We start from the raw sequence: 19,724 nt of genomic DNA, 5'->3' as shown, positions 1-19,724 counted from the left end.
TTCATTACATCATATTTTACCATAATATCTGCCAAACAGGGGACAACAGTCTATCTTGCCTGCCTAGGCACTGCCTACAGTAACGGCTGAGCCTGTGACCCTCTGCAGCAGTTTAACACAGTGCATGCTAATGCGATAGTCTCATATTGCATGCTCAGAAGCCTCCCAAAGCCAAGGTACTACTAAAATTACTGGGCCTAATCATAAGTGTAAAGATAATTGTGTATAAGCCTTTGTGAGATGAAGCGGTTGGCCTTTGTTCTGCCTATACGTAAGTTGCTGCTTTCTTGCCACCTCCTCCTATGTGTTTGCATTTGAAGATGCAAAAGGTAGGTAGCTCTGCATCCAGTACTGTAATTTCTGTTCTTCTGCAGACTGCTCCTAAACTGGAATTTATCTGTTCTTCTAGTCTGCTCCCAAGTTGCTGGGTTAACCAGTAAAAGCTGGTGGAATTATTCTATTTAGAGACTACAGGGCAGATTCAACTAATGAGTTGTGAGCCACTCTAACTGAACAAATTTAAAAGGTTTCTGTACTAGTACAAGTGATAGAAACAAGGAACAGAATCCTTTGATGAAATGGGTGAAAATTCATTACTTCAAAAACTGGGGAACATAAAAAATTGTGATGCTTTATATTATACTTCTTCCCCCAGCTCCCCAAAGAAAGGGAAGCACAGGTGATAATAGGCTTATCTTGCTATTATCAAACACTGAAAAGTCAATCTCCTATTGCACAGGCAGATCTGCTGCAAACTTCATTAGAAGAATTAATGAAAGTGTATTTGGCATGTGTTCCATGACACAACGCAGAAGAGAAAAACAGGAGCAGCCCTGGAGGTATGTTGGTTCTTTCGGTAACGCAAGAAAAGGGACTGGCTGGTGCTCAGGTACAGACGTTTCTGCAGGACAGCAGTGCTGTTTAATTGCACAACGTGATGCAACTCTTCAGGGGATTACTTTGTTATTAAAAAGCTTTACATCCCTAAGTGTTCTCAACAAAAACTTCCATGGAGAGGAAATCTGGGGCTGGAAAATGAAGTTTGGAAATGGCAAAGTTAAAGCTTTCTTATGATCCAGTCCCTGATTACGTGATCACATATGTATGTTGAACAGGGAGCGAGGCGGAGTTGGATGCTCCAACTGAGTGAGTTATGGTGGAGCCTTGTCTGATTCACTACAAAGGTCGGATGGTATGCGCTCTATGAGACATGTGGCCACGCAGCAAACAATGAGCATAAAAATAAAAACCGAACAGCTGCCTCATTTGCTAAGCACGTCCATCTTGTACATTGAGCAAGCCTGGGTTCCTGCGGGGCGGGGGGGAAGCGTCTGATTGTATTAGCTATATATATATATACACTGCATGCAGATACATCAATATCGGATGCTTTATAAGGCTGGGATATGTCCTGGACTCCAGACAGATATAAGAATAAAAGACATCTTAGAGAATATTGCATTTTTGGCAACATGTGTTGGCTCAAAGGAATTGTAAAGGAAGTAAATTAAATACTACTAAGAATGTATATATTTATAGCACTTTTCATACAAGGATCCCGAAACACCTCTCAAAAAATTAAGCTTCACAACATTGCTGTGATCTAAGTAACAAGCATCGTTTTATTTGAAAGTGAATCTAAAAAAGATGAGGTACTTTAACCAGACCATCGAGAGAAAGAATTTCTGAATTTTAGGCTCACATTTTAACTCTTAGACAAGTTGTCTTCTATGAAAACATCTAGGGAAGCTATTGATTTTCATGCTTCTTTGCCCTTCTCCAGCAATCCAGCACAGTGCTCAGGCATATGGTTAACTTAAGGCCATTGATTGTTGGCCTGTGCTTCTGAGAAACCTTTTGGTGTGAAGCACATCCGGTTTTGAGCAAAAAAGTAGGTTTATAAGCACACTGGTCATTTCACCAACTGTGCATAGAATTTCCTGGACATCGTGAACATTCAGCTGAATCCCCAGTGTCAGATTGTATTAAAAGACTGTCCTCAAAAAGGAACATTCCAAATTTCCATGATCTCTGCCAGTTTCCAATGATTTGACGTTTATTTGAGCTATTGTGCAAAGTTTTCTGTTGAGTCACATCATTCAGGACTAGCTGCTGGGACCACAGAGCATCAGCAGAACATAATTCATCTGTGGCTAACGGCAGCACGGTTTATCAGATAGGTAATGCTTCTTCATCCACTAGGAAAGTTGGGAGGTTTTGCCTATTAAAAGATGAACTAAGCATTCTGCTGCCCCTTTGGCTACTCTTTAGGAGAGAAAATCACTGTAGCATCTTTCTGGGGTGAGAAGAGGGAGGGAGAAGCAATATATTGATTTTAATGAATGTCCTCTGTTTTCTGTGTCATCCCTGCTGCCTTGAATCTTTTTTGGGTGATTTGGCTTAATCTTTCTGCTGCCTACATATACACCTGCTCGACTGTTGCCTTTTCAGTCTGTTCCTGGGGGAATTCCCTCAGACTGCACAAAGTGCTCATACCAAGCTCTTTTCCTTCATAATAGAAGAAATACTCACCAAGATTACGCCTCGCTTTTGTGGTATGAACTACAGTTGAATAAAACTTCCCTGGCTGCACAGTGAGACCAGGTCTTTGAGCCCACATATGCTTTATGTGAAAACAGCTCGCCCATGAAGGTAAAGCATGAATTTTTTTAGTTTTTTTTTGGTGAACTGTTCTCAAAAGAAAGTACACATGGAGCTCTAATTAGCTTTTACCTCTGTAGATGGGACATCTTGGCTTCAAGATAGGGCTTGTGTTGACTTAATTGCTTAGATCTTAAGCTATGCAAGGCAAAGACCCTCCGTGCTTGTGTAGTACCTTGCAGTGCTGGAACCAGACTGAAGTTCCTCAGCAAAACCTCAATGCAAATAATGAATGCAGCTACATAAGAGGACATTGAGTGACTCATTCTAAACCACAAGATGTTTGGACTGCAAAAAAAGAAAGATATGTGGGATATAATCTGCTGTTGAGTTTTAACACAATTCCTGTTAACTCTGAGCTCGACATAGCCAGAACAATAGCAGGCTACAGATTTTGTTTCCATCCCTGACATTTACTAAGTGCTGCAAGACTAAAACATTTTGAAGGTTATATCCAATGTCCTGTGGAACAAATGACAAATGTCAGCTCTTACACTCTTGCAAGATCTGAGCAGGAATAAGACAACTCTATAGACTGAGGCAAGTTTATTATTACAAATACCTTATTAAATCTAAATGGTAATGGCATTCCAATTAGCTCATTGTTAGGAATCTTTCATGTTTGACTTTCGTTTAGACTGATTACGGGAATAATGCAGACCCTGTATAAGTAATTGGCACAAAATAAAAGCGTTTGAGCTGCAAAAACCCTCCTAGAGGCTGCGCTCTTTAAAAAAAATAATAAATAAAAGCTTCCTATCTTTCCCAGCTCATGAGCTCTCTCTGTTCACCATAATAATGAGACAACCCATTGAGTCTCCTGTGGGCCTGGTGGTATCAGAGTTCCCTTTTTACCTACCCCTCTCTTCTCAGGAGCTGTAGGGGGGCTCCTTCTCTTTTAGTCTCCGCCATCCTATTCTCTGCTCCCTCCGTCGCAAGCCTTGGCACTGTTTTATTGATCCTGCTCAACTGCAGATTCTTTCACACCCAGATCACAGGCTAGCCTCTGCCTCTCCCACACCCTCCTCCTCCTCCTCCTAGCAGCCCTGCCAGCCTCTCTAGGCGAGCAGCTGGGAACATGCCATTCTGTGTCCTGGCTCCTCGCTTCCTGCAGAGAAAAGGTGTTTTATTTTGCAGCAGAGCCTCCACGAGCCTGACAGAGGCTATCGGTGACTCCTCACAGCAGGCTCCTGCTTGCCTCCTTCAGAGGGGAGGAGATGGAAAAGGACTTTTTCAAGACTTTTTCCTTGCTTCCCCTGGTGGAAGGAGGCCCAGAGAAAAGGTACCCACCATGGGGTACCTCTTGCCACAAGCAGGGCTGGAGAACAACCACACTGGTGAGTCCTGGTTTCTCCCCATGGATTAAGTTCCCATTGGGCAAGGATGTATCAGGCCCAGAGGACTCGACACATAATGGGGTGTGAGCTGAGGAGGAAACATTCTGTTGGGAAAGACACTGGTTTCAGGGAAAGGCATACAAAATCATTGCCTGGAGCCCCAGCTCATTAGGTTAAGAGAAGCAGCATGAGATTTGGTAAGAAGAGAGAACACCAGAAGCATTCACCTCTGCCAGACCTCCTTTCCTCCTTCTCCAACTAATCTGATGCCAACCCTGTCCTGTTTCTGGGCACAGAGGCTACAGCAAAGCGTGCAACATAGGAAAGCTTTCCTGCTCTTTGGTCTGGGTGTGCACCTCAGTCGAACCCTGCTCTGAGCTGGGGCCAGACGCAGGTCTACACCTTCCACCCCTTCCCACCCCACCACGACTGGGAAGGAAACCTGGCAGGTGGGCTGCAAGGACTTGAGATGTACTCCAGCCACTTCCCCACCACCAGGATCAAACTGGGAGCAGAGTTCTGGATCACAGCTTCCTGGCAGGGTAGACACAGCATGTGTTAACCGTATGACGGCGCGCCAGGAAAGGTCTCTCTGGTGTGGGAAAGAGAAGGGCCAGAAGTTCCTACTTAGGAACTATTTGGCTTCTGCAGGGCTCTGGAGGGTGAGCTAGGAGCTATGTGTAAGCAGCAGCAGCAGGGTTTTGGGAAAAGCTGAGGAAGTCGATGGGAACAGCAGGCAGCTGCAGAATAACAGGCAACTGAAAACTGGGACCGAACAGCCTGAAAGCTGGGACAAAATCTTTAATTCAATCACAGAATAATTTCGATTGGAAGGGACTTCAAAGGTCATCTAGTCCAACCCCCCTGCCATGAGCAGGGACATCTTCACCCAGATCAGGTTGCTCAGAGCCCTGTCCAACCTGGCCTGGGATGTCTCCAGGGGTGGGGCATCTATCATGTCTGTGGCAAACCCATTCCAGTGTTTTATCACACTCGTTGTAAAAAAATTCTCCTTCATGCCTAGCCTGAATCTCCCCTCCTTTAGTTTAAAACCATTACCCCTTGTCCTGTTGCAACAGGCCCTGCTGCTCCTAGAGGAGAATGGCGGTCCCATGGCATGAAGGTGATGATCTAACTGGGCAGTGGAGCATGGCCCCAGAAAGACTGTGAGATCCCCATCCTTGGAGGTACTCAAGACTCAGATGAACAAAGCCCTGAGTGACCTCATCTGAATTCAGTGCTGATCCTACTTTGAGCAGGAGCTTAGACTGAAGACCTCCAGAGGTCTCTTTTGACAGTAACTGTATGACTGAATGTAGGTTGGGAACGGCTCTTTTGCTCATTCAGTTCGGTGAAAGCATTTTTTATTTCTGACAACGTTGATCAAATAATCTCTTCCATTACTGGAACCACAAAATGTTCAGAGAAACGTGCCCTTGCTTTAGGGTGTTGTCCCTGGGGTGCCAGTGGTCCTTGGGACATGCTCACCAGCCAGCCAGCCTGCAGCCCTGTAGATCAGCTTGGCAACCCTTTGCATTTGATCTCTTACAGTGCCTCAGTAGGGCTGGGGACCATCAGCCTGCTGGTAGCGCATCTTCCTTCCTCTTGCCTGTCAACGACCAGCCACTCTCCTGATCAAATTAAGGAAGGATTTCCATGGATTTCCATAGACGGATCAGGGCTTTCAATTCTCTCTGGGCAGTGATGCTTAGTGGACTCTTATTGTCTGGGCCACAGTCTGGTACAAAAATCAATAGTGTTTTACAATGTTTGATCTACCCTAACCTGGTATCAAAATCTTGTTAGGAATTAGTTGCCTTAAAAAAAATGCAAATAATGAAGTAATTGGCTCAAAAATCTGTGACAGGTGAAATGATGACAAGTCATGGTTGCATCTCTAATTAAAGCACATAGCTAAGCACGTGCTGAATTACTTTTCTGGACTGAATATGCATACTTTCTTGAACTAAAACTGAAAATTGCTCCATAGCTGAAACATATGAACAGACCTGTACAAGAGAAGCCTGTATTGTGCAAATGAGAAATATTCCCATGGATGGCTAAGTTTTAAATTAACTCTGATTTTTATGGGACTCTTTGAACCAGAAACCACGACAGAACTTTTAATACTAAGCTGGCAGTAATTTAGGCACTGCTGTATTGTCAGGCATATTTATCCTGCCTTTGTATTTGTAACTGGTTTATATTTACTTGTCACATTAAAATAACCAAGAATTCACTTTTGCATGTCTGAGCCATTCTGATGAGGTATGTACAGATAAAAGCCTTGCTATCTGTCTGCAGTAATAAAGATGAAAAATCTGCTGACATCCTAAACAAGCTGTAAACTATGTCGTTTAACAAAGTTTGTTTTAATGCTTAAAATCCCTATGTTGTCATTGTAAATTAGGAACTCCAGGTGAAACTTTGGATGCCTCAAAGTCATCTGTGGCAATGGATCCAGAAGCGGTAACTGGTTTAATAGCTACAAAATTCTTCTGAATAACCCTATTACACTTCTGTCTAGAAGGCTAACCAGAAAGGAAATTATGCAGAGTAAATTTTCTCTGTTTAAAACCCATAAGCCTTGCAAATTATATTTACATTTAATTAAAAAGTAGACACATTAGCTATTTTTTCTGCATTTTTTTTCAGATTCTGCACTGGTTCGGAATTTCTCTGCAAGATGTTTAATGATAATCTTTTTATAAATAACAAGATATTTAGACAGGGTTGCCTTTAACCCTAAGTCTTGATTTGTAAGTTTAATAACTTTCCAAACATTATTAAGATTTGTGGACAAAAAAAAAGGGGGGGGGGAGAGTAAAGGAGAGAGAAGAAAGAATCAAGGTGCATTAATAATACTCAGAAGTGATATTGTTCCACCCTCAGAGCTGGATGAATTTCCTGTGTAGCCCTTGAAATTTACCCTTCTTATCTATTTCAGAGTTAAATCACCTCCTTACCTCAGCTGTATATCCACACTGTACTCTTTATCACAAAATATATGCTCCGTCAAGATCCAGAAAGTTATATCCAGAATAATTAGTGATTTTGGTCTCTGGATTTTGACATGAGGCTCCTCAGAGAGCACCTAATTTGGGTTGGGATTTCTTTGTTTATTCCATGCCTTCTGCTAAGAGGTGTATTTAATTGTGGGGGGGGGGGAAAATTGGAGGCTGCTGAACATTAGATTCCCCAAACTCACATGAATTTCAAGCACTGGTCAGGTACCAAGACAATTCTGTTCTCAGCATCGATCTGTGGCCTCTGAGGGAGCTCCAGGGAAGGACACATGAAGCAAATCCCAAGGAGACCTTTTTAGATTAGGAACAAAACTTTGTTCCCGGGTGAAAGCAGACCACCAGGACAATGCTGTCCCTAAGCCCTGCATTGCTGAATTAGTGCCATCTGAACCAAATTAAGCTTTTTTGGGGGATCAAGGTAATGAAGCGTGGAAGACGTGAATGTATTGCTCATAACAAGCAAGTTCAAATGAGAAAGATGAGATAATCAGGCCAGGGGGAGGTGAAAGAGGGAATTCTGATGATTATAGTTATTTGGAAATCCATCACAGGGAGGATCCCTATGGCTGAAAAACATTTCCACACCTAGAATTTGTGGAGGATGAGGTTTTGGTGGTGACTAGTTCTTTGATGTCTTTTCCTTTCCCCGCCTTTATCTAAGCTTCACTTTAGCCTCAACCAGCAGCTTGCTCCCAGGTGAGCTTAATTCCTAGATGCTGCAAGGAGCTATCAGCCGACTTCTTAAAACACTGTTTAATTAGCAGTGATATTACATTTTCAGAATGGAAGCATGTACACAAAGGGCTGGAGTTATGAATTACAGTAACAGAGGATAATCTACAGAGAGACAACAACAGGATATATTAATGCAGTGCCCAGACATGCCCATGTATTGTGCTTAAAGCTGCCCAAGTGATGAGTGTGTACATGGGATATTTGACTAAAGGCTCACATAGCAGAAAATGAAATAAAGCAAATAGAAGAAGGGATAGAGAGGTGAAGAGGAAGGAAAAGCTAAGACTTAATTCCCCAAGCCACTACGTCACCTGCAAATTCAGACATTAATAGTCTTCCATGGGAAAGGCAGTTGCACTGGGCAAAAATTAGACAGGAGGTTTCCTGGTGTGTGGTGTGATGCAACAGCACAAAGAAATATACAACCTAGTTGTCTTACAGGTCAGGAGCCTGTGCTGGTACCATGTACATCCTTAGCAATAGGTAGTTCCCAAATGAAAGTAAGTTACCATAAAGTCAAATTTAATTTTGTTATTGCTGTTGTTTTGGGGGTTATTTTTGTAGCTCCAGGGCTACTTTGGAAAAGCCTAATCAGCTGAGCACTATGAAAAGTATTGTTTTCTCTTGCACCAATGGACCCTCTATTTTAGCATCAGGTTTAGAGAAACACATCCAGTAATAATCCCAGCTCCCTAAATCCCCAACTTCCACTTGACAAAACCAGATCAGTTCAGAGTAAAAAGCCAGTGAGAAAAAACAAAAGAAACCAAAACTGAACAGTCTGTGTATGCAAAACATAGCTGAATGGTTTGAGTAGTTTCAGACCTGACACTGAAGTTTCTCTGTGGCAAAAGGAACTGACGGGCATGATGGGATCATCAAATCTTTCATTGCATAAATTACAGCAAGGCTAGAGATTTGTGAAGATTTGACTGTTAAGTCAAATAAGGATATTTGCATAAGTTAATGGCTATAGTTGTTAGTAAACTAGACATAAATTAAGCTACTAATAACCAGAAAAAAAACCCCAACGTATTTGGCAAGCAGTATTTTAACAAAATAGCTCTTCAACAATACAATATCCTGATGAGTATTCTCAGGTTTCTGCCATTTTCTCAGAAGAGCAAACATTGCATCATTGCGTTTTAGAAATCCTTACTGCTTTGTTCCCAAAATGCCCTGAAAAGAAATTCACACATTTTCTTCTCAATTACAGTGTGAACATCCGTCTATGTTTTCCACAGTAAGTTATGAAACTGGCACTTGCCATATCCTCTTTCCATCTGGAAAGGGTGGTTTTGTCCAAGATCTTCAAAGGGCAGTGAAGCACTTGAGTATCTTTGGAGATCCAGTCCAACTGACTCATGAAGAGTTCAGCAGAAAGAGAGGTGGTGGATGCCACGTGTGGGCGATGGAGAACTGCCCAGGGGATTGTCCCAGGGTTGGTGTTAGCAGTGAGTAAATGCAACTGGATGAGTCACAACTTGTAAGGAAGATCCACCTGCTCGGAGGTCCCTAACTCTATCGGGCCCAAATCCTTGGAGCCATACAGGTATATAACGCCCATTGATTGCAAAGGGGTTAAACACTTTAACACCCTTCTCTGTGGATTTGGGAAATGAGAAGAGATGTCGGACTCCAACCTCTATAAAACAAAATGGGTGACTTTTGGGTAGCCCAGAAGAGAGGAACAAGGAATGGTATGGGGCCATCAAGAACAAATAGCACCAGGCTTGCCAAAGTCCTGCTGTACAGCTCACTGAAGTCAATTAAAAGATCCTTCATGATTTCAGTAGATCAGCCCTGGTGCTTTACTCTTCAGCTGAACAGGCTGGAACGCTGCCTGTCTCCTGCCTCTTCCCAGGGTGAGAGAAAAGCAGTCCAGAGATGTTAAAGCGAATTCATCCTTTGATTTAAAAACGGTTTGGCCAGGGCCCAGGTTTGTCCAAAGTGAGCCCCTGCTTATATCAACAGTTGTAAGTGACTCAGTCTGTGTCAAAGTGCAAATGACAGCTCGGTCTGCCATGTGCAAACCCCGCGACAATAAAGATGTCATTAGATACTCCACATCTGAGACAGACCATTCGTGCCAAGCCCAGGCCCCATAGAATTTGGCATCACTTATAAAGATTAATCTATTAGTATTCATTATTACTACTATTTAATAATATTCTCCGAATCGCAAGCAGGGGAGTTGAGGTTCTGGGTAACCTACAGACCAATTAAATTTCAGGAAGAGCAAACTACTGGACTTCCAGAGCTATTTCTCTCTACTTTGCACAAAGTATTCCTGTCTGCCTGAGCGATACGTGGAGCTAGGGTGACAGCCTGTGGCAAAACAGAAGAATTTCAATATCTTAATCCTTTCAACTTCCACTTGCTTTTGATCTTTTATTCACTTCCGGCTTGTCTGGCCAGGCAAAGGTGGTAATGTTGTGGTTGCCACAACTACCCCAGGTTTGGAAGATGAGAAATTGTCATCCTTTCTCTCTCTTCTTTCTCCCTGCTCTTCCTCATTGGTGTTTTCAGGTGCCGCATTATCTAACAGCCAGTTTGACAAAAGTGTGCTGCTCCCGGCTGCGGAGCCCAAAGGGGATAATCTTGTGTACATCTATGCAAGTGTGACTGCAGTGGGATGACTTGTTGGCTCCTTTTCACTCCAAAAGAGAGGAGTGATGGAGCAGCCTAACCCTCAATTCTTCATTTTTTCACATTTTGCTTCTGGCCTGCTCCTCCTTCTGTGACATGGGTCGTGTTAGAGTCACCTCATGTTGAGGTCTTCTGGTTGGCAAGGCAAAAATCAGCTATCTTTAGAGCAAGGCAGCAGGCTTTGCACTTCTAATAACACTACGGGTATTTTTCATTCCCCAAATGCTTATTCTGGGTCAGGGTTTTCTCCTGCTGCTGCTTCTTTCTCTTGAGTAGTAGAGTTGAAAAAAATAAATCTATATTCTTTCTATACTCTGCCCAAATTAATAAAATAAATTTTCTTTAAAGCGACACTAAATGAGTCACAGATGGTTTTGCCCTTTTACAGGTTGCAGAAATCACCCATTACAGTTCTTTTAATTTATCAGTGAGGGAAACTAAGATGGCCTCTTGCTCCCTTTGCAACAGTAATCAGAAACAGTCTATCTGGAGTTTAATTTACCACAAATATGTATTGATAGTTGCAATGAGGAATATGTGACCTCTTTGGGAGTCACCAGTGGATGGAAGGTGGATAGCTTTTATAAAAGCACCTTTAATAAAAAAGAGTGTTATATTGAGTATGTTTGCTGATGTATTTAAGCATATGGTTTCCATATCAGGAGTTAAGATGGCAAACACATGCTTTACCTTCTGACTAACCTTTCTTATACTCATCACTCCTTGCAAAAAGAAAGCTGTGAGGGATTCTTTTTTTTTTTTTAATTTTACAAGTCTGATTATATGGAAGAGCCAAAGAAATTTCACAAGGAATGTAAAACTCGCCTCACGTCTGCTTTTTTTTTTTTCTTGCTCGTACAACGAGAGGAGGAGATGAAATTTGTCCGCAGGCTTAGCCCGGCTCGCCCACCCTCCCGGTGAGATCCCTGGGGAGGGGACCGAGCCGCTCCCGCCACGAAGCGGCGAAGCTCGGCGCAGAGCCCGGCCGGGCGGGATCCCGCGGGCAGATCCCTGACACCGCATTCGCTCCCCTCCGCCGGCTTTGCCAAACACCGCCTGGCAAAAGCACCTCCAGCCTGCCCCGGTGCTGCCCGGGGGGGCCAGGGGGTGGCAGAGCTGCCGGTGCGGGGCCGGGCAGCGCTTTGCCGGCGGGTCCCGGTGCTGCAGCCCCCGCCCGGAGCCTGGACCGGGGCAGCCCGGCTGTGGCTGCCGACGCCCTCCGAAGAGGGGCTGCTCCACTCCGCCAGTGATAAATCTCGCGGTCCCCTTGCTTTTTCGTCACTTGCCTAATCCTGTGCCCTTCTTTTCATGTGCGGTAATTGCAAACATCTGCTGCCGGAGCCCGAGCCGTGCGGAGCTCGCAAAGGCAGAACAATAGCAACAGCTGTTTCATTTCGCCCCGGGCCAGCGCTTCCTGTTCAGTCTGCATCTGCCCTTCTGTGTCCAATTTATGTTCCTGGGTTAGGTCTTTTTTTTTTTCTTTTTTTTTTTTTTTTTTTTCTTTTGACCCCGATATATGCTGAGGAGGGATTCGGAGGAGCGCTTCCTCCTATCTGCACGACCCTCTGCCCACCCCTGGGCTGCGCAAAGAGGAGGGCGGCAAGGGGAAGGAGGCGCATGCCCTGCCTCTTCAAACGAAAATAATAACAAATGTAAGGGAAAAAAAAAAAGACCACAAAAGCCTGCAAACACCCCAGTGTAGTATAAAGGAGTAGTAAGGACAGGCTGTGGTGTAAGGCAGGTGGCCCCCAAGCACATACATCCCCATGGGGTGCCCAAAGTCCATCCAGGGCTGGCTAGTCAGCCAGGACTGAATCTGTATCTGCACCCCTCAGGGGGCACAGCCCGCAGTGGTGATGGTCTTCGGGGGTGCTTTTAAGACCCCCTGGCCTGACTCCCAGCCTCCTTATCCTTTGATTTCGCAGTCCCGAAACAACCATCGACCATCGCCTGGATGAGGAGAGGCAAATGGGCTCAGCCCTTCCAAGCGGGGAAAGAGATCTGTGTTTGGAGCCAAAACTGGGCTTTGCTAGGCTCTAGGCTTGTTTTGAATCTCTGGATCTGACCAGGATGTTTCTTTCGAGTCAGGTTCATACTCAGAGTCTACAGGATCAGCCCTTCATAGTTCACCTTTTAACACAAATTGTTCTTCCTCCTCTCTTTTATTGTTTTCCCTTGAGAAAGCAGCTGCATTCTTTTCTGAGTTAATTGTATCTTTCTGGGTTGGATAAGGCATATCTCATTAGAGGCGGAGAGAGATTTAATGTGAACTTCAAGCTGCCTTCTCCATGCTACAGAAGAGAAATCCCTAATCAGCACAGTATATATTTTGTATAATTGCTCTTTGACATTCTCCCTTTCCTTGCTAATTAAAGTGAAAGAAAACGGTGGTGAAATGTTCCAGTGTGTTTTTCTAGGACAAGAAAAACTAAAACCCTCTTTTGTTTATAAATACAGGGTATTTTAACAGTCCAGAGAATCAGCTGTTTTCACAGGCACACTACTGAAGTTTATTATTATTTTTCTTTCAAGCCAGGCATTGAGCACATCTGCAGTTAGGGATCAGCTTTGCAGTGGTGTGAACTGCCACAGCTTGGTGGGGGTTACCCGGTCACCCCACCAGCCCATCCTGGATCATGACAGGTGATGCTGCATACCTGCGGGGAAGCACAAAAAGCACTGTATCATCCTGCCCTGTGCAAGAGCCTCAAAGCAAGATAGAGTAAAATACCCAGTTTCGTGCAGTGATTTTTTTTTTTTCTTTCAAGAGTGAAAATTAAAGCAACAAAAAGTGAGCGAAGTGTAAACAGTAGCATGGATCTGTAGCTACTGCGGATTATTTCTGTTGTTCTGGACATTGTGAGATGATTTTTCCCAGTTTTGCTCTAGCAGAAAAGGGTTGTTACCTCCTCCCTTCAGGTTTGTGTTTTAAAGGCTGAACAGTTCATCTATACATACCCACTGTCCCAGAAGGGACCTGATCTTAGAGGCAGCCCTGTCTCTCCTGGGACACAGCTCTGTCCATCACACACTCCCCGTTAGGGATCAGGGCATGAATTCCTCTTGAAGTGGAGAAAATCTTGAAGGTCCAGGCCTTTTCCTTTGCCACAAGGCTGTCACCTTCCTCTCCCCTTCAAAATGGCTTGGGTCTCTGAAAGACCAGCTACTCTATTTGCTTTTTTTTTCTATAAACATGTTTTTTCAGGGGTGATGCTACCAGCGCGTCAGTACTTGCACTCTGGATGGGATCTCCTGCATCAAGATGCTAATACTTGGCATCTTTTTGAGCCACGTGGGATTCACTTTAAAGAAAAATAGAGAGGAAAATATGCTAGTTTAGCAAAGTGAAATGCATTGCAATATGCATTTCATGTGGCCCTGTTTTGAGAGGTACCCATGGTGTTAGCTCTTGCTGATGTATTCACAGACCGCACACAATCAGGTCCACAGCACAAGTTTCTCCCTCCTGCCCTGTCAATGATGACCACTTCAGACTGGAGGACCACCCTCCCTCCAGAATGCCCAGTTGGGCACATTGGTCCCAGCAAACCAGCATGAGCTGTTATACCATGCTGCCTTGTTCGATCACACCTTTGTTGTGATGACATCAGATCGCATCATTACCCTCTGGGAAAGACCCAGAAGGGCATTCAGAGCTGCTGATCACACAAGGGAGCCAGAGTAACTAGTTGCTGACGGATTTATAGGTTTTAGTCCAATTAAAATGCTGTTTATTGCCTTTAGAAGGGGCCTGTTTGATTCTAATTTTAGAAGTAAGTTTGGGAAGTGACTAGCTTGGCAGCGAATGGTGAGTGTGGGACCTGAGATTTTCCACTAGTGCTATTGTTATTATTAATTAATAAGTATTATTAATGAGTGTTTGTCCTTGGACCTTGTTCTGCCATGGCAGGGGAGGAATTCAGGACACCAACCAAACAACAGCAACAAAAGGGCTCAGCTTTGAAAGGGCTCAGCTTTGCTCCTCTCACTCCAAATCACATCTGCTTTGGCCAGAATTTGATTTGTCTCCAGTTTTTCCCGACAGAGCCTATTGCTTTCTGCCATTCCTGCTGCTCTTCTTCTCAGCTTTACCATCAGCACAGCAGTAGCCATCACTCAGCAAATACCCTGCGGCAGTTAGTGATAAAAATAACCAAATGCATATAGGCATACATATCTATGTATCTATATTGCATGGGAAGGAGGTGAGCCTACAGGTGACCTCCAAGGGAGCTCTCAAAGGCAATGCACCAGCTCAGGAGCAACTAATGCTGATTTGGTACCTGCAGTTGGTGTTTGAACCTGTCGCTCCTTGTTCCCCTTGCACAGCTTCTCTTCTGATCGCTCAAATTTACACATTTTTTAAATTCATGTTAAAGAGGGGGAGAAGTTTTCAGGAAAAAAGTGCAGTGGTGTAAATGATAATTTCTATATGGATAGCAGTGATGGGAACCTTCGATGAATAAGAAGTGCAGATATAACTAACCTCGTTAGAGAGATACAACCAGAGCTGGAATCAAGACTTTTAAGTTCTTTTCATAAATTGGTGCAGTTTTGTTGTGTGACTGCAGGAAAGCCGCTTGGATGTCAGTTTTCCTACTCTCCAGAAAAATTGTAATGTGAAGTTACTGTAAACTGGGCTATTTATTTGTGAAGCACTTTGGGCGCCTCTGGTGAAAGGTACTGGACAGCTGCATGGTTCCCTGTGGTTTATAAAATATACATTGACCACAGTTTACCAAAGGCAGTGACAGTAGGTTTTATCCACATAAAATTGATATCCGTATAAAACTGCTGGGGAGACCCAACCGCAACAGAAGATCTTCATGTTTCCACATCTTGGAGAGGTCTGCATGCTGAACTCAGACCCAGAAGGCAGAATGAAGACCACAAGCCTTCATGTCAGCCTTGAAGGCTCAAGGAGAAGGCAGCGGCTCGACCCCACCTCCTGCCTCGTTGTTCTTCATCTCCTGCAACAGTGGAGGCCACTGCCAAAATGCAGTGAGCTGTACCTTTCCTTCCTCTATCCTGAATCATCCATGATAATCCTTTAGCTGGGAGCTAAAGGTACGAAAAAAAAGAAAAGATGAAAGGGAGCTTGAATCAACACTGACTTCTGTGGTAGCTAAGGCTTTAAAAATGGCTAAAGATCACTTACATTGCACACTATTCGGGCCATGTGCCATCCTTTTACTACTTAACCATGTACAGGAGAGCTCATTGACATTCCGTTAAAAACATGTTTTTCTTTTAGCCAAATCCAGATAATTTTTTCCTCAAAGTGATCTCTGCCTCCCCCTCTCTCCCCAACAATAAAGAAGTAGAAGAAAGCAGCTATTTGGGGGAAGCTTTTGAGCTCAATTAAAAAAAATATTCTGCTGAAATATATTTCAAGGCAATTTTTCCCCTATGGCTAACTTTTTAGCTATGTCTAACAGTAGCTCCTTAGGAACCTCTCTGCTGAAAACGCAATTAGTACTAAAAAATAGAAGAGTGTGAGGATTCCAGAAGTAGAAAATGTAATCTCACCACTTCTTTCATCCCAGCCAGATTGCTTCAATAGGCTAATAGCCAAGAAGGTTAAGATATTAGTGGATCCTGCACAGACCACACCAGATGGGAAAGATCTGAGATGGGGAAAAAATCTCTTTGTTGAAAGTTGCACTTTTAAGTGAAATCTTTTCAGAAGGGTAGAGCATCAGGCAGAGGAGCATCTCACCCTTTGGACACGTCTTTTGTGATACTTCAAAAGAAAAATTGTGAATTTTTACTTGCAGTGTCTTTGATGTAAATTCCTTCTAGTGCTCTGAAAAACTTCCTTCTCCATTGAGGTTTGGTCCTACGGGCCAGTAGATCCTCCTGGCAAACCAGTGAAATGTCCTTTCTGTTATTGAGGGAAATGCCTTTGGGTCAGCACTTGCACAGAGGTATCTGCCTCTCCTCCAGGCGATGGGCTGATTTTAGACAAGGTCTTCAGGGATCTAGCATTGGTTGTCACTTCTAGATGGGCAGGAGGAAGAGGAGGCAGCAATGATGAAGGAATAGATATTATGGCAGATTGACGACTGCTACAGTGACATGACAATACCACGTAGCAGACCTGTTATGTGAGCCTCGGTAAACAGGAGTTTTATAGATTTACGGATGCTGACAGTCTTATGAATCCCTTAACTTCATCAAGACAACTGCATTACCTGATGAAATGATTATTATTTTCTATTGAACGGATGAGTATTAACACTGATAACTTCTTCCTACGTAATTGATAACATATGACATTATGAAAATAATAAATACATTGCAGGAGCTTTCAAGCCAGCATGCAGGCTCTGCTACTGACTTACTCTGTACTCCTGGATGAATCTCTTGCTTTCAAGTACCTCTTACTTCCCTCTGATGAGTTATTGCTTGTACAGCCCTGGAAAAATAATGAAGATGATCCATGAGGGCAGGTTTCTCTGGAATTTCAGTGCTAGAGTCCTGCAGACATTTAACTGTAGCTCAGTGGAGAAAACGTTCCTAAGCATCAGGAGGAATAACATGTGGGCATGTGAACAGACATGCTGGCTGCCGTCCTGTTCTATTGTGCTGCCCCTGACATATCTCAGTGTCCTCTCAACAGCCGGGAAAGTCAATATTAAGAGGCAAAGCAGTGAGGTTCCACTTCCCAGGGCAGAGGAAAGAACTTCTGCTACAGCAGCAGCGATTTGCAGCCCAGCGGGAAGATGGCACTGAGGCTTGGTAGGTAACAGGAGCATATTTTCAGATCAGCTGATGCCAAGAGTTCATTGCTAATGGGGCTTTGAGGAGAATCCACTCTTTTGGGCATGGCACTTACGCAAAAAAAAACTGTGTCATGCTCAAGGTGAAACAGGATGAATTCTGTTTCCCAGACACATTCCTGACACGGGCTAAAATCCCAAACTGAACCCCTTTGTAATACCCAAGGGACAAAAGTGATTCCAGAGGTTGCTAGCACACTGAGCCATTGGAGTAAAGACCTTTTAAGTAAAATACAGACTCCTTTTTGTGCTTAAAAATGGTGAGACTGAAAATACAAAAGATTTCCAACTCATAAAAGTAATTTAAATGTGCACTAGATACCTCTGAGCCTTGCTGCACCCACTCTTAAAGTCACAAAAATCTTGCCAGCAGGTAATTGTGGGTACAGAGCTTTCCCTGTCAAAAGCAAAACTGGATTAAAATAGGTTATAATACAAGAGTATGGGCAGGGTACAGTTTGGACATCGGCTGCTGCAGGAGGTTGGGATTTGGGAGCATCTCTCAGCGGGGTGAACAAGCACTGGCCACTGCACAGGATGGAAATCGAGTTTGCAAACCTCTTATGTCAGACATTATACCCAACCCAGCTCAGCCTTCCTGGCTGACCAGGGTGTCTGAGCTAATGTGTTCCATATATTAAGTACCAAACGATGTTGATATGCAAAAAGGTCCAGCTTACATCAATGCAGTGTTGTCTAACAAAACAACAGTGAGCTGAGCTGGAAATGTGGGAAGTTTTCCGAGTGGAGTGGAAACTGAAATCTTTCTCACACGTGGAAAAAACCCATATTTTGTGGGCACCACCAAGGTCTGACGAAACGGGAGGTATGCTGCCTTTAGCCAGGCTCAGCAGAGATTAATGAAAACTGATTTAAAAGGTTCACAAACAGAAAGTGATTCCATCCCTTTCCTTTTTACCCAGATGCTATCCACCTTCTCCAATGTGTTTAAGCACCCCCTTTCCTACGTATGAAAGAAATGTGGCCCTATGTATCATGGCCTGTTGGCTGTCTCAGGCACTGCTGCATGAAATGAAAGCCTTACTGTTTTTCAGCTTTGCTTTTTTTTCTTTCCTCTGTTTGAATATTAAATGCCAGGAAGATTGGTAAAGATTTCAGAAAAACAAATTGACACTTGGCCTAATAAAATATTGTACACAGTTTTTCCTTTCTACTTTGACTTGGCAGAAGAGTGTGAGAAAAGCTCAGAGAAGAAATATTCTATTTTTCCTGGAGGGAGGCAGGAAACCATTAACATACAGTGCTGGAGCACAATATCCTGATATGCCCTTTAAAATTAGCTCATAAAGACACAAAAATGTGAGATCTGTACATTAGTATTAAATTCAGAAATCACAAATGTTCTGATAGGAACAGCACTCTCTTAAGTAAGATTTCTTATTGTCAGCTCTCACAATTTTTTCATGCCATATATAACATTTTCCTTTAATGGTTCTGCTCCTGAAAGCAAGCAATAAGGAGAAAAATATCAGATCTTCGGTTTTAAAACTTTTTTTTTTTTTTTTTGAGAAATGTATCTTTAAAATACAGTAAAAATAACTCTAAGCTTTCACGTTAGGAAGGGAAGTTAAGACAGAGCCCCAGATACGGTGCTTTTATTATGAAGCTAATCCCATGTGTTTGGGGACTTGATTCTTCTCTCTTTAAAGCACTTCAGTGCTGGCAATCTTGAAAATTGCCTCTCAACATTTTGTTTTGGGGCAATGTGGTGGATTGACAAGTCCCTGTATCCCTTTGCATCCTGGTTTCTCCACCCCAAGAGCTGGGTTAGCCCCTAAGCAAGTTATTAGTATTAACTCTCTCTTCCAAACAACAGCTCCCCACATGTCCCCAGGGCCACTGACATGCTGTCCCCGAGCTCCAGCCCAGTCCCTCAGCGTGACCCGTTGGGTGATGCCAACATTCTCCACCTTGTAAATAACAGGGATGGGCTATGGATGTTAGCATTCCCTTGGCAGCTTTCAAAATAGGATGTCCGGATCTGACTGCAAGTGCTTGTTTCTTGCTGTTAAAAAAAGCTGAGCTTCTGCAGGAGGCAAAAACTGTAATTTTATCAACCTAATAACTTGGAGGGTCAAAACCTCCTATGTAGCAATTCAATCATGATGGCTCTCAGCAAAATTCTGTGGCAAATTGAGGGAAAGATAATAAAATTAAATTTACTATAGAAATAAAAGACAGAAGGCGTAGTGGTTTTATTCACTAAAATAATCCACTTCTCAGCTTACTGAAAGTTACTGCTGTGTTGCCAGTTTACCATGAAGCAGATGGCTGCCATTTTGCGGGGCTTTGGCTGTGTGAGATGACAGTATGGTTCCTACGGGCTCCAGAGACAGCGCTAACTGGTGCACAACGCTGGAAGAGGATGAATGGTTTGAAGTAAAAAATACTGATGATTTTAACTTGCATAACTGGGAACAGGGTCAGTGCTGTGGCTTTGGGAAGATTTGTGTTTCCTTAATTTGGGTGTGTGGAAGTTGAGTTTAGAGGAATAAAAAAGGAGGAAGAGTAGA

At 43.5% G+C, this 19,724-nt stretch overlaps 1 long non-coding RNA gene across 3 annotated transcripts in view; it reads left to right on the top strand.

Moving 5' to 3' along the window:
* LOC139828572 (uncharacterized) overlaps nucleotides 1–19,724 on the top strand; it is a 73,794-nt gene that overhangs the window by 16,932 nt on the left and 37,138 nt on the right. For all 3 annotated transcript variants that reach the window (XR_011740350.1, XR_011740351.1, XR_011740349.1), the window contains one exon: nucleotides 740–839. This is a non-coding gene — a long non-coding RNA (uncharacterized lncRNA). The remainder of the gene's footprint in view (nucleotides 1–739; nucleotides 840–19,724) is intronic.

Source organism: Patagioenas fasciata, chromosome 8 (assembly GCF_037038585.1).
Source record: "Patagioenas fasciata isolate bPatFas1 chromosome 8, bPatFas1.hap1, whole genome shotgun sequence".
Taxonomy (NCBI): domain Eukaryota; kingdom Metazoa; phylum Chordata; class Aves; order Columbiformes; family Columbidae; genus Patagioenas; species Patagioenas fasciata.
The sequence above is the reverse complement of the archived record's forward strand: the minus strand, read 5'-3'. Positions and strand labels throughout refer to the sequence as shown.